Here is a 15,551-nt window from a genome sequence, read left to right as displayed (position 1 = left end):
CACAGAAGCTATTCTTACACAGGGGGATTATCTCAAATGGTAGAGCACTCGCTTTGCATGTGAGAGGTAGTGGGATCGATGCCCACATTCTACACTATTGAACCCTTCATTCCCCTTTGTGAGTGACATCCATTGTCTTTGACCTTAAGATGAAACTTATCGGCTGCAAACACGTGTGCATAGGCTTGCTGTGGTTTCTTGAAAACCTGTCACTTCTCTTTCCAGATCCTCTTTCAGTTTTAACTTATTAGTGGGAGGCTACAGGTATTTCCACTCTCTGGCCCTTTGCATATCTTGACATTGCGTGTAACCCTAATGACTCACACCATAGCGAAATGCTATACACACCTTGACCCAAGGAGCTCCACACAATACCATTTGGTGGGGGGTTAAACAACCTGCAAGTTTAAACACCAGCTCTGAGTATAGGTGAAGATCCTAGAGAGATTTCATACCTGAAACCTCCCACAAGTCTTTTAGAACTAAAGAAGCCTCTTGGACGACCAGTGTAACATCTTCAAAAAAACACAAGCAAGGCCAGTTGCCTATGTACGCAGGTACAATACCAGAAAACATAAATTAGAGTCCTGTAGTCCCCTAAATTGTTCTCCAGTAAAGAAATGATAACCAACTGTGGTCTGCACGCATGGGTTAAAATCCAGTTTTTTCAGCAATAGTTTTCTTCTTCTTCTTGTGTCCACAGCCACTTGTCACCATTGTAACATGTCTCTTAAGAGCAGGAAAAGTTTCAATTTTAGGAGATAAATTTACCTCTGAATAAGACGAGGTGGCCGACTGGTCAAGGCGATGGACTGCTAATCCATTGTGCTCTGCACGCGTGGGTTCGAATCCCATCCTTGTCGCAGTGAAGTTTACAAGACACAAAGTTCTACTCTAATTGACTGAATCAGCTTACTCTGCTGCTTGAGATTATTATCTCAAATGCTGTATATTGTCACGTGTACTGACAAAAACGCTAACCAGGTGCTCTGAATCTATCACCAACTTGAAATGACAGATTAGAAACATATTATTGGGGAAAATATGAGCATTTAGTTAGTGTCTAAGTATGGTGATACGCCACCATGTGCTCTCAAGAAAAATGTCCTTCCTACTTGGCGCTGGCTCTATAACTCTCTGAACCATGCTGCAAGGATGGAACTGCATTTTTCTGTATAATATCAGTCCATGGCATAAAAACAAGGAAACCCATCTTGTTTTAGAAGGGGACTATATCAAACTGAATTACAGAACTTTCCCAATCAGACTAAAATCAAGATATTACAAATTTCCTGGAGAATGTGGGCATCGATCCCACTACTTCTCGCATGCTAAGCGAGCGCTCTACCATTTGAGCTAATTCCCCATCCGCAGAGCTCTCTGTAAATGACTTACTTGTCCAGTCTCCCCTGAGGGCCTGTGATGAGAGACTTCATTCATTTGTCTAGGCAATGTGATCCAGTCCAGGACAGAACAACATACACGCTGAAGAGGTTGCCATGATTTGCCACAGAAGCTATTCTTACACAGGGGGATTATCTCAAATGGTAGAGCACTCGCTTTGCATGTGAGAGGTAGTGGGATCGATGCCCACATTCTACACTATTGAACCCTTCATTCCCCTTTGTGAGTGACATCCATTGTCTTTGACCTTAAGATGAAACTTATCGGCTGCAAACACGTGTGCATAGGCTTGCTGTGGTTTCTTGAAAACCTGTCACTTCTCTTTCCAGATCCTCTTTCAGTTTTAACTTATTAGTGGGAGGCTAAAGGTATTTCCACTCTCTGGCCCTTTGCATATCTTGACATTGCGTGTAACCCTAATGACTCACACCATAGCGAAATGCTATACACACCTTGACCCAAGGAGCTCCACACAAAACCATTTGGTGGGGGGTTAAACGACCTGCAAGTTTAAACACCAACTCTGAGTATAGGTGAAGATCCTAGAGAGATTTCATACCTGAAACCTCCCACAAGTCTTTTAGAACTAAAGAAGCCTCTTGGACGACCAGTGTAACATCTTCAAAAAAACACAAGCAAGGCCAGTTGCCTATGTACGCAGGTACAATACCAAAAAACATAAATTAGAGTCCTGTAGTCCCCTAAATTGTTCTCCAGTAAAGAAATGATAACCAACTGTGGTCTGCACGCATGGGTTAAAATCCACTTTTTTCAGCAATAGTTTTCTTCTTCTTCTTGTGTCCACAGCCACTTGTCACCATTGTAACATGTCTCTTAAGAGCAGGAAAAGTTTCAATTTTAGGAGATAAATTTACCTCTGAATAGGACGAGGTGGCCGAGTGGTCAAGGCGATGGACTGCTAATCCATTGTGCTCTGCACGCGTGGGTTCGAATCCAATCCTTGTCGCAGTGAAGTTTACAAGACACAAAGTTCTACTCTAATTGACTGAATCAGCTTACTCTGCTGCTTGAGATTATTATCTCAAATGCTGTATTCTCTTCACGTGTACTGACAAAAACCCTAACCAGGTGCTCTGAATCTCTCACCAACTTGAAATGACAGATTAGAAACATATTATTGGGGAAAATATGAGCATTTAGTTAGTGTCTAAGTATGGTGATACGCCACCATGTGCTCTCAAGAAAAATGTCCTTCCTACTTGGCGGTGGCTCTATAACTCTCTGAACCATGCTGGAAGGATGGAACTGCATTTTTCTGTATAATATCAGTCCATGGCATAAAAACAAGGAAACCCATCTTGTTTTAGAAGGGGACTATATCAAACTGAATTACAGAACTTTCCCAACCAGCCTAAAATCAAGATATTACAAATTTCCTGGAGAATGTGGGCATCGATCCCACTACTTCTCGCATGCTAAGCGAGCGCTCTACCATTTCAGCTAATTCCCCATCCGCAGAGCTCTCTGTAAATGACTTACTTGTCCAGTCTCCCCTGAGGGCCTGTGATCAGAGACTTCATTCATTTGTCTAGGCAATGTGATCCAGTCCAGGACAGAACAACATACACGCTGAAGAGGTTGCCATGATTTGCCACAGAAGATAATCTTACACAGGGGTATTAGCTCAAATGGTAGAGTGCTCGCTTTGCATGTGAGAGGTAGTGGGATCGATGCCCACATTCTCAACTATTGAACCATTCCCCTTTGTGAGTGACATCCATTGTCTTCGACCTTAAGATGAAACTTATCGGCTGCAGCCACGTGTGAAAAGGCTTGCTGTTGTTTCTTGAAAACCTGTCACTTCTCTTTCCAGATCCTCTTTCAGTTTTAACTTTTTAGTGGGAGGCTACAGGTATTTCCACTCTCTGGCCCTTTGCATATCTTGACATTGCGAGTAACCCTGATGACTCACACCATAGCGAAATGCTATACACACCTTGACCCAAGGAGCTCCACACAATACCATTTGGTGGGGGGTTAAACGACCTGCAAGTTTAAACACCAACTCTGAGTATAGGTGAAGATCCTAGAGAGATTTCATACCTGAAACCTCCCACAAGTCTTTTAGAACTAAAGAAGCCTCTTGGACGACCAGTGTAACATCTTCAAAAAAACACAAGCAATGCCAGTTGCCTATGTACGCAGGTACAATACCAGAAAACATAAATTAGAGTCCTGTAGTCCCCTAAATTGTTCTCCAGTAAAGAAATGATAACCAACTGTGGTCTGCACGCATGGGTTAAAATCCAGTTTTTTCAGCAATAGTTTTCTTCTTCTTCTTGTGTCCACAGCCACTTGTCACCATTGTAACATGTCTCTTAAGAGCAGGAAAAGTTTCAATTTTAGGAGATACCTCTGAATAGGACGAGGTGGCCGAGTGGTCAAGGCGATGGACTGCTAATCCATTGTGCTCTGCACGCGTGGGTTCGAATCCCATCCTCGTCGCAGTGAAGTTTACAAGACACAAAGTTCTACTCTAATTGACTGAATCAGCTTACTCTGCTGCATGAGATTATTGTCTCAAATTCTGTATTCTCGTCACGTGTACTGACAAAAACGCTAACCAGGTGCTCTGAATCTCTCACCAACTTGAAATGACAGATTAGAAACATATTATTGGGGAAAATATGAGCATTTAGTTAGTGTCTAAGTATGGTGATACGCCACCATGTGCTCTCAAGAAAAATGTCCTTCCTACTTGGCGGTGGCTCTATAACTCTCTGAACCATGCTGGAAGGATGGAACTGCATTTTTCTGTATAATATCAGTCCATGGCATAAAAACAAGGAAACCCATCTTGTTTTAGAAGGGGACTATATCAAACTGAATTACAGAACTTTCCCAATCAGACTAAAATCAAGATATTACAAATTTCCTGGAGAATGTGGGCATCGATCCCACTACTTCTCGCATGCTAAGCGAGCTCTCTACCATTTGAGCTAATTCCCCATCCGCAGAGCTCTCTGTAAATGACTTACTTGTCCAGTCTCCCCTGAGGGCCTGTGATGAGAGACTTCATTCATTTGTCTAGGCAATGTGATCCAGTCCAGGACAGAACAACATACACGCTGAAGAGGTTGCCATGATTTGCCACAGAAGCTATTCTTACACAGGGGGATTATCTCAAATGGTAGAGCACTCGCTTTGCATGTGAGAGGTAGTGGGATCGATGCCCACATTCTACACTATTGAACCCTTCATTCCCCTTTGTGAGTGACATCCATTGTCTTTGACCTTAAGATGAAACTTATCGGCTGCAAACACGTGTGCATAGGCTTGCTGTGGTTTCTTGAAAACCTGTCACTTCTCTTTCCAGATCCTCTTTCAGTTTTAACTTATTAGTGGGAGGCTACAGGTATTTCCACTCTCTGGCCCTTTGCATATCTTGACATTGCGTGTAACCCTAATGACTCACACCATAGCGAAATGCTATACACACCTTGACCCAAGGAGCTCCACACAATACCATTTGGTGGGGGGTTAAACGACCTGCAAGTTTAAACACCAACTCTGAGTATAGGTGAAGATCCTAGAGAGATTTCATACCTGAAACCTCCCACAAGTCTTTTAGAACTAAAGAAGCCTCTTGGACGACCAGTGTAACATCTTCAAAAAAACACAAGCAAGGCCAGTTGCCTATGTACGCAGGTACAATACCAGAAAACATGAATTAGAGTCCTGTAGTCCCCTAAATTGTTCTCCAGTAAAGAAATGATAACCAACTGTGGTCTGCACGCATGGGTTAAAATCCAGTTTTTTCAGCAATAGTTTTCTTCTTCTTCTTGTGTCCACAGCCACTTGTCACCATTGTAACATGTCTCTTAAGAGCAGGAAAAGTTTCAATTTTAGGAGATAAATTTACCTCTGAATAGGACGAGGTGGCCGACTGGTCAAGGCGATGGACTGCTAATCCATTGTGCTCTGCACGCGTGGGTTCGAATCCAATCCTTGTCGCAGTGAAGTTTACAAGACACAAAGTTCTACTCTAATTGACTGAATCAGCTTACTCTGCTGCTTGAGATTATTATCTCAAATGCTGTATTCTCTTCACGTGTACTGACAAAAACCCTAACCAGGTGCTCTGAATCTCTCACCAACTTGAAATGACAGATTAGAAACATATTATTGGGGAAAATATGAGCATTTAGTTAGTGTCTAAGTATGGTGATACGCCACCATGTGCTCTCAAGAAAAATGTCCTTCCTACTTGGCGGTGGCTCTATAACTCTCTGAACCATGCTGGAAGGATGGAACTGCATTTTTCTGTATAATATCAGTCCATGGCATAAAAACAAGGAAACCCATCTTGTTTTAGAAGGGGACTATATCAAACTGAATTACAGAACTTTCCCAACCAGCCTAAAATCAAGATATTACAAATTTCCTGGAGAATGTGGGCATCGATCCCACTACTTCTCGCATGCTAAGCGAGCGCTCTACCATTTGAGCTAATTCCCCATCCGCAGAGCTCTCTGTAAATGACTTACTTGTCCAGTCTCCCCTGAGGGCCTGTGATCAGAGACTTCATTCATTTGTCTAGGCAATGTGATCCAGTCCAGGACAGAACAACATACACGCTGAAGAGGTTGCCATGATTTGCCACAGAAGATAATCTTACACAGGGGTATTAGCTCAAATGGTAGAGTGCTCGCTTTGCATGTGAGAGGTAGTGGGATCGATGCCCACATTCTACACTATTGAACCCTTCATTCCCCTTTGTGAGTGACATCCATTGTCTTTGACCTTAAGATGAAACTTATCGGCTGCAAACACGTGTGCATAGGCTTGCTGTGGTTTCTTGAAAACCTGTCACTTCTCTTTCCAGATCCTCTTTCAGTTTTAACTTATTAGTGGGAGGCTACAGGTATTTCCACTCTCTGGCCCTTTGCATATCTTGACATTGCGTGTAACCCTAATGACTCACACCATAGCGAAATGCTATACACACCTTGACCCAAGGAGCTCCACACAATACCATTTGGTGGGGGGTTAAACAACCTGCAAGTTTAAACACCAACTCTGAGTATAGGTGAAGATCCTAGAGAGATTTCATACCTGAAACCTCCCACAAGTCTTTTAGAACTAAAGAAGCCTCTTGGACGACCAGTGTAACATCTTCAAAAAAACACAAGCAAGGCCAGTTGCCTATGTACGCAGGTACAATACCAGAAAACATAAATTAGAGTCCTGTAGTCCCCTAAATTGTTCTCCAGTAAAGAAATGATAACCAACTGTGGTCTGCACGCATGGGTTAAAATCCAGTTTTTTCAGCAATAGTTTTCTTCTTCTTCTTGTGTCCACAGCCACTTGTCACCATTGTAACATGTCTCTTAAGAGCAGGAAAAGTTTCAATTTTAGGAGATAAATTTACCTCTGAATAGGACGAGGTGGCCGAGTGGTCAAGGCGATGGACTGCTAATCCATTGTGCTCTGCACGCGTGGGTTCGAATCCCATCCTTGTCGCAGTGAAGTTTACAAGACACAAAGTTCTACTCTAATTGACTGAATCAGCTTACTCTGCTGCTTGAGATTATGATCTCAAATGCTGTATATTGTCACGTGTACTGACAAAAACGCTAACAAGGTTCTCTGAATCTCTCACCAACTTGAAATGACAGATTAGAAACATATTATTGGAGAAAATATGAGCATTTAGTTAGTGTTTAAGTATGGTGATACGCAACCATGTGCTCTCAAGAAAAATGTCCTTCCTACTTGGCGCTGGCTCTATAACTCTCTGAACCATGCTGGAAGGATGGAACTGCATTTTTCTGTATAATATCAGTCCATGGCATAAAAACAAGGAAACCCATCTTGTTTTAGAAGGGGACTATATCAAACTGAATTACAGAACTTTCCCAATCAGACTAAAATCAAGATATTACAAATTTCCTGGAGAATGTGGGCATCGATCCCACTACTTCTCGCATGCTAAGCGAGCGCTCTACCATTTGAGCTAATTCCCCATCCGCAGAGCTCTCTGTAAATGACTTACTTGTCCAGTCTCCCCTGAGGGCCTGTGATGAGAGACTTCATTCATTTGTCTAGGCAATGTGATCCAGTCCAGGACAGAACAACATACACGCTGAAGAGGTTGCCATGATTTGCCACAGAAGCTATTCTTACACAGGGGGATTATCTCAAATGGTAGAGCACTCGCTTTGCATGTGAGATGTAGTGGGATCGATGCCCACATTCTACACTATTGAACCCTTCATTCCCCTTTGTGAGTGACATCCATTGTCTTTGACCTTAAGATGAAACTTATCGGCTGCAAACACGTGTGCATAGGCTTGCTGTGGTTTCTTGAAAACCTGTCACTTCTCTTTCCAGATCCTCTTTCAGTTTTAACTTATTAGTGGGAGGCTACAGGTATTTCCACTCTCTGGCCCTTTGCATATCTTGACATTGCGTGTAACCCTAATGACTCACACCATAGCGAAATGCTATACACACCTTGACCCAAGGAGCTCCACACAATACCATTTGGTGGGGGGTTAAACAACCTGCAAGTTTAAACACCAGCTCTGAGTATAGGTGAAGATCCTAGAGAGATTTCATACCTGAAACCTCCCACAAGTCTTTTAGAACTAAAGAAGCCTCTTGGACGACCAATGTAACATCTTCAAAAAAACACAAGCAAGGCCAGTTGCCTATGTACGCAGGTACAATACCAGAAAACATAAGTTAGAGTCCTGTAGTCCCCTAAATTGTTCTCCAGTAAAGAAATGATAACCAACTGTGGTCTGCACGCTTGGGTTGAAATCCAGTTTTTTCAGCAATAGTTTTCTTCTTCTTCTTGTGTCCACAGCCACTTGTCACCATTGTAACATGTCTCTTAAGAGCAGGAAAAGTTTCAATTTTAGGAGATACCTCTGAATAGGACGAGATGGCCGAGTGGTCAAGGCGATGGACTGCTAATCCATTGTGCTCTGCACGCGTGGGTTCGAATCCCATCCTCATCGCAGTGACGTTTACAAGACAATAAGTTCTACTCTAATTGACTGAATCAGCTTACTCTGCTGCATGAGATTATTGTCTCAAATGCTGTATTCTCGTACGTGTACTGACAAAAATGCTAACCAGGTGCTCTGAATCTATCACCAACTTGAAATGACAGATTATAAACATATTATTGGGGAAAATATGAGCATTTAGTTAGTGTCTAAGTATGGTGATACGCCACCATGTGCTCTCAAGTAAAATGTCCTTCCTACTTGGCGGTGGCTCTATAACTCTCTGAACCATGCTGGAAGGATGGAACTGCATTTTTCTGTATAATATCAGTCCATGGCATAAAAACAAGGAAACCCATCTTGTTTTAGAAGGGGACTATATCAAACTGAATTACAGAACTTTCCCAACCAGACTAAAATCAAGATATTACAAATTTCCTGGAGAATGTGGGCATCGATGCCACTACTTCTCGCATGCTAAGCGAGCGCTCTACCATTTGAGCTAATTCCCCATCTGCATAGCTCTCTGTAAATGACTTACTTGTCCAGTCTCCCCTGAGGGCCTGTGATGAGAGACTTCATTCATTTGCCTATGCAATGTGATCCAGTCTAGGACAGAACAACATACATGCTGAAGAGGTTGCCATGATTTGCCACAGAAGCTATTCTTACACAGGGGGATTAGCTCAAATGGTAGAGCGCTCGCTTTGCATGTGAGAGGTAGTGGGATCGATGCCCACATTCTCCACTATTGAACCATTAATTCTCCTTTGTGAGTCACATCCATTGTCTTCGACCTTAAGATGAAACTTATCGGCTGCAAACACGTGTCCATAGGCTTGCTGTGGTTTCTTGAAAACCTGTCACTTCTCTTTCCAGATCCTCTTTCAGTTTTAACTTATTAGTGGGAGGCTACAGGTATTTCCACTCTCTGGCCCTTTGCATATCTTGACATTGCGTGTAACCCTAATGACTCACACCATAGCGAAATGCTATACACACCTTGACCCAAGGAGCTCCACACAATACCATTTAGTGGGGGGTTAAACGACCTGCAAGTTTAAACACCAACTCTGAGTATAGGTGAAGATCCTAGAGAGATTTCATACCTGAAACCTCCCACAAGTCTTTTAGAACTAAAGAAGCCTCTTGGACGACCAGTGTAACATCTTCAAAAAAACACAAGCAAGGCCAGTTGCCTATGTTTGCAGGTACAATACCAGAAAACATAAGTTAGAGTACTGTAGTCCCCCAAATTGTTCTCCAGTAAAGAAATGATAACCAACTGTGGTCTGCACGCATGGGTTAAAATCCTGTTTTTTCAGCAATAGTTTTCTTCGTCTTCTTGTGTCCACAGCCACTTGTCACCATTGTAACATGTCTTTTAAGAGCAGGAAAAGTTTGTATTTTAGGAGATAAATTTACCTCTGAATAGGACGAGGTGGCCGAGTGTTCAAGGCGATGGACTGCTAATCCATTGTGCTCTGCACGCGTGGGTTCGAATCCCATCCTCGTCGCAGTGAAGTTTACAAGACACAAAGTTCTACTCTAATTGACTGAATCAGCTTACTCTGCTGCTTGAGATTATTATCTCAAATGCTGTATTCTCGTCACGTTTTCTGACAAAAATGTTAACCAGTTGCTCTGAATCTCTCACCAACTTGAAATGACAGATTAGAAACATATTATTGGGGAAAATATGAGCATTTAGTTAGTGTTTAAGTATGGTGATACGCCACCATGTGCTCTCAAGAAAAATGTCCTTCCTGCTTGGCGGTGGCTCTATAACTCTCTGAACCATGCTGGAAGGATGGAACTGCATTTTTCTGTATAATATCAGTCCATGGCATAAAAACAAGGAAACCCATCTTGTTTTAGAAGGGGACTATATCAAACTGAATTACAGAACTTTCCCAACCAGACTAAAATCAAGATATTACAAATTTCCTGGAGAATGTGGGCATCGATCCCACTACTTCTCGCATGCTAAGCGAGCGCTCTACCATTTGAGCTAATTCCCCATCCGCAGAGCTCTCTGTAAATGACTTACTTGTCCAGTCTCCCCTGAGGGCCTGTGATGAGAGACTTCATTCATTTGTCTAGGCAATGTGATCCAGTCCAGGACAGAACAACATACACGCTGAAGAGGTTGCCATGATTTGCCACAGAAGCTATTCTTACACAGGGGGATTATCTCAAATGGTAGAGCACTCGCTTTGCATGTGAGAGGTAGTGGGATCGATGCCCACATTCTACACTATTGAACCCTTCATTCCCCTTTGTGAGTGACATCCATTGTCTTTGACCTTAAGATGAAACTTATCGGCTGCAAACACGTGTGCATAGGCTTGCTGTGGTTTCTTGAAAACCTGTCACTTCTCTTTCCAGATCCTCTTTCAGTTTTAACTTATTAGTGGGAGGCTACAGGTATTTCCACTCTCTGGCCCTTTGCATATCTTGACATTGCGTGTAACCCTAATGACTCACACCATAGCGAAATGCTATACACACCTTGACCCAAGGAGCTCCACACAATACCATTTGGTGGGGGGTTAAACGACCTGCAAGTTTAAACACCAACTCTGAGTATAGGTGAAGATCCTAGAGAGATTTCATACCTGAAACCTCCCACAAGTCTTTTAGAACTAAAGAAGCCTCTTGGACGACCAGTGTAACATCTTCAAAAAAACACAAGCAAGGCCAGTTGCCTATGTACGCAGGTACAATACCAGAAAACATAAATTAGAGTCCTGTAGTCCCCTAAATTGTTCTCCAGTAAAGAAATGATAACCAACTGTGGTCTGCACGCATGGGTTAAAATCCAGTTTTTTCAGCAATAGTTTTCTTCTTCTTCTTGTGTCCACAGCCACTTGTCACCATTGTAACATGTCTCTTAAGAGCAGGAAAAGTTTCAATTTTAGGAGATAAATTTACCTCTGAATAGGACGAGGTGGCCGAGTGGTCAAGGCGATGGACTGCTAATCTATTGTGCTCTGCACGCGTGGGTTCGAATCCCATCCTTGTCGCAGTGAAGTTTACAAGACACAAAGTTCTACTCTAATTGACTGAATCAGCTTACTCTGCTGCTTGAGATTATGATCTCAAATGCTGTATATTGTCACGTGTACTGACAAAAACGCTAACCAGGTGCTCTGAATCTCTCACCAACTTGAAATGACAGATTAGAAACATATTATTGGAGAAAATATGAGCATTTAGTTAGTGTTTAAGTATGGTGATACGCAACCATGTGCTCTCAAGAAAAATGTCCTTCCTACTTGGCACTGGCTCTATAACTCTCTGAACCATGCTGGAAGGATGGAACTGCATTTTTCTGTATAATATCAGTCCATGGCATAAAAACAAGGAAACCCATCTTGTTTTAGAAGGGGACTATATCAAACTGAATTACAGAACTTTCCCAATCAGACTAAAATCAAGATATTACAAATTTCCTGGAGAATGTGGGCATCGATCCCACTACTTCTCGCATGCTAAGCGAGCGCTCTACCATTTGAGCTAATTCCCCATCCGCAGAGCTCTCTGTAAATGACTTACTTGTCCAGTCTCCCCTGAGGGCCTGTGATGAGAGACTTCATTCATTTGTCTAGGCAATGTGATCCAGTCCAGGACAGAACAACATACACGCTGAAGAGGTTGCCATGATTTGCCACAGAAGCTATTCTTACACAGGGGGATTATCTCAAATGGTAGAGCACTCGCTTTGCATGTGAGATGTAGTGGGATCGATGCCCACATTCTACACTATTGAACCCTTCATTCCCCTTTGTGAGTGACATCCATTGTCTTTGACCTTAAGATGAAACTTATCGGCTGCAAACACGTGTGCATAGGCTTGCTGTGGTTTCTTGAAAACCTGTCACTTCTCTTTCCAGATCCTCTTTCAGTTTTAACTTATTAGTGGGAGGCTACAGGTATTTCCACTCTCTGGCCCTTTGCATATCTTGACATTGCGTGTAACCCTAATGACTCACACCATAGCGAAATGCTATACACACCTTGACCCAAGGAGCTCCACACAATACCATTTGGTGGGGGGTTAAACAACCTGCAAGTTTAAACACCAGCTCTGAGTATAGGTGAAGATCCTAGAGAGATTTCATACCTGAAACCTCCCACAAGTCTTTTAGAACTAAAGAAGCCTCTTGGACGACCAGTGTAACATCTTCAAAAAAACACAAGCAAGGCCAGTTGCCTATGTACGCAGGTACAATACCAGAAAACATAAGTTAGAGTCCTGTAGTCCCCTAAATTGTTCTCCAGTAAAGAAATGATAACCAACTGTGGTCTGCACGCTTGGGTTGAAATCCAGTTTTTTCAGCAATAGTTTTCTTCTTCTTCTTGTGTCCACAGCCACTTGTCACCATTGTAACATGTCTCTTAAGAGCAGGAAAAGTTTCAATTTTAGGAGATACCTCTGAATAGGACGAGATGGCCGAGTGGTCAAGGCGATGGACTGCTAATCCATTGTGCTCTGCACGCGTGGGTTCGAATCCCATCCTCATCGCAGAAACGTTTACAAGACACAAAGTTCTACTCTAATTGACTGAATCAGCTTACTCTGCTGCATGAGATTATTGTCTCAAATGCTGTATTCTCTTCACGTTTTCTGACAAAAATGTTAACCAGTTGCTCTGAATCTCTCACCAACTTGAAATGACAGATTAGAAACATATTATTGGGGGAAATATGAGCATTTAGTTAGTGTCTAAGTATGGTGATACGCCACCATGTGCTCTCAAGAAAAATGTCCTTCCTGCTTGGCGGTGGCTCTATAACTCTCTGAACCATGCTGGAAGGATGGAACTGCATTTTTCTGTATAATATCAGTCCATGGCATAAAAACAAGGAAACCCATCTTGTTTTAGAAGGGGACTATATTAAACTGAATTACAGAACTTTCCCAACCAGACTAAAATTAAGATATTACAAATTTCCTGGAGAATGTGGGCATCGATCCCACTACTTCTCGCATGCTAAGCGAGCGCTCTACCATTTGAGCTAATTCCCCATCTGCATAGCTCTCTGTAAATGACTTACTTGTCCAGTCTCCCCTGAGGGCCTGTGATGAGAGACTTCATTCATTTGCCTATGCAATGTGATCCAGTCTAGGACAGAACAACATACATGCTGAAGAGGTTGCCATGATTTGCCACAGAAGCTATTCTTACACAGGGGGATTAGCTCAAATGGTAGAGCGCTCGCTTTGCATGTGAGAGGTAGTGGGATCGATGCCCACATTCTCCACTATTGAACCATTAATTCTCCTTTGTGAGTCACATCCATTGTCTTCGACCTTAAGATGAAACTTATCGGCTGCAAACACGTGTCCATAGGCTTGCTGTGGTTTCTTGAAAACCTGTCACTTCTCTTTCCAGATCCTCTTTCAGTTTTAACTTATTAGTGGGAGGCTACAGGTATTTCCACTCTCTGGCCCTTTGCATATCTTGACATTGCGTGTAACCCTAATGACTCACACCATAGCGAAATGTTATACACACCTTGACCCAAGGAGCTCCACACAATACCATTTGGTGGGGGGTTAAACGACCTGCAAGTTTAAACACCAACTCTGAGTATAGGTGAAGATCCTAGAGAGATTTCATACCTGAAACCTCCCACAAGTCTTTTAGAACTAAAGAAGCCTCTTGGACGACCAGTGTAACATCTTCAAAAAAACACAAGCAAGGCCAGTTGCCTATGTTTGCAGGTACAATACCAGAAAACATAAGTTAGAGTCCTGTAGTCCCCCAAATTGTTCTCCAGTAAAGAAATGATAACCAACTGTGGTCTGCACGCATGGGTTAAAATCCTGTTTTTTCAGCAATAGTTTTCTTTGTCTTCTTGTGTCCACAGCCACTTGTCACCATTGTAACATGTCTTTTAAGAGCAGGAAAAGTTTGTATTTTAGGAGATAAATTTACCTCTGAATAGGACGAGGTGGCCGAGTGTTCAAGGCGATGGACTGCTAATCCATTGTGCTCTGCACGCGTGGGTTCGAATCCCATCCTCGTCGCAGTGAAGTTTACAAGACACAAAGTTCTACTCTAATTGACTGAATCAGCTTACTCTGCTGCTTGAGATTATTATCTCAAATGCTGTATTCTCGTCACGTTTTCTGACAAAAATGTTAACCAGTTGCTCTGAATCTCTCACCAACTTGAAATGACAGATTAGAAACATATTATTGGGGAAAATATGAGCATTTAGTTAGTGTCTAAGTATGGTGATACGCCACCATGTGCTCTCAAGAAAAATGTCCTTCCTTCTTGGCGGTGGCTCTATAACTCTCTGAACCATGCTGGAAGGATGGAACTGCATTTTTCTGTATAATATCAGTCCATGGCATAAAAACAAGGAAACCCATCTTGTTTTAGAAGGGGACTATATTAAACTGAATTACAGAACTTTCCCAACCAGACTAAAATTAAGATATTACAAATTTCCTGGAGAATGTGGGCATCGATCCCACTACTTCTCGCATGCTAAGCGAGCGCTCTACCATTTGAGCTAATTCCCCATCTGCAAAGCTCTCTGTAAATGACTTACTTGTCCAGTCTTCCCTGAGGGCCTGTGATCAGAGACTTCATTCCTTTGTCTAGGCAATGTGATCCAGTCCAGGACAGAACAACATACACGCTGAAGAGGTTGCCATGATTTGCCACAGAAACTATTCTTACACAGGGGGATTAGCTCAAATGGTAGAGCACTCGCTTTGCATGTGAGAGGTAGTGGGATCGATGCCCACATTCTCCACTATTGAACCCTTAATTCCCCTTTGTGAGTGACAATCCATTGTCTTCGACCTTAAGATGAAACTTATCGGATGCAAACACGTGTGCATAGGCTTGCTGTGGTTTCTTGAAAACCTGTCACTTCTCTTTCCAGATCCTCTTTCAGTTTTAACTTATTAGTGGGAGGCTACAGGTATTTCCACTCTCTGGCCCTTTGCATATCTTGACATTGCGTGTAACCCTAATGACTCACACCATAGCGAAATGCTATACACACCTTGACCCAAGGAGCTCCACACAATACCATTTGGTGGGGGGTTAAACGACCTGCAAGTTTAAACACCAACTCTGAGTATAGGTGAAGATCCTAGAGAGATTTCATACCTGAAACCTCCCACAAGTCTTTTAGAACTAA

The 15,551-nt window shown here is 42.6% G+C and overlaps 3 non-coding genes across 3 annotated transcripts; all 3 read left to right on the top strand.

The window, feature by feature from the left end:
• Positions 1–3,788: 3,788 nt before the first annotated feature.
• trnas-gcu (transfer RNA serine (anticodon GCU)) lies at positions 3,789–3,870 on the top strand. The gene has a single exon. It is a non-coding gene; the product is annotated as a tRNA-Ser (tRNA).
• A 2,936-nt stretch (positions 3,871–6,806) lies between these two features.
• Positions 6,807–6,888, top strand: trnas-gcu (transfer RNA serine (anticodon GCU)). The gene has a single exon. It is a non-coding gene; the product is annotated as a tRNA-Ser (tRNA).
• Positions 6,889–11,325: 4,437 nt separating this feature from the next.
• Positions 11,326–11,407, top strand: trnas-gcu (transfer RNA serine (anticodon GCU)). The gene has a single exon. It is a non-coding gene; the product is annotated as a tRNA-Ser (tRNA).
• The last annotated feature ends 4,144 nt before the right edge of the window (positions 11,408–15,551 follow it).

This window comes from Platichthys flesus, chromosome 16 (genome assembly GCF_949316205.1).
Source record: "Platichthys flesus chromosome 16, fPlaFle2.1, whole genome shotgun sequence".
Taxonomy (NCBI): domain Eukaryota; kingdom Metazoa; phylum Chordata; class Actinopteri; order Pleuronectiformes; family Pleuronectidae; genus Platichthys; species Platichthys flesus.
This window is presented reverse-complemented; position numbering and strand designations above follow the sequence as displayed.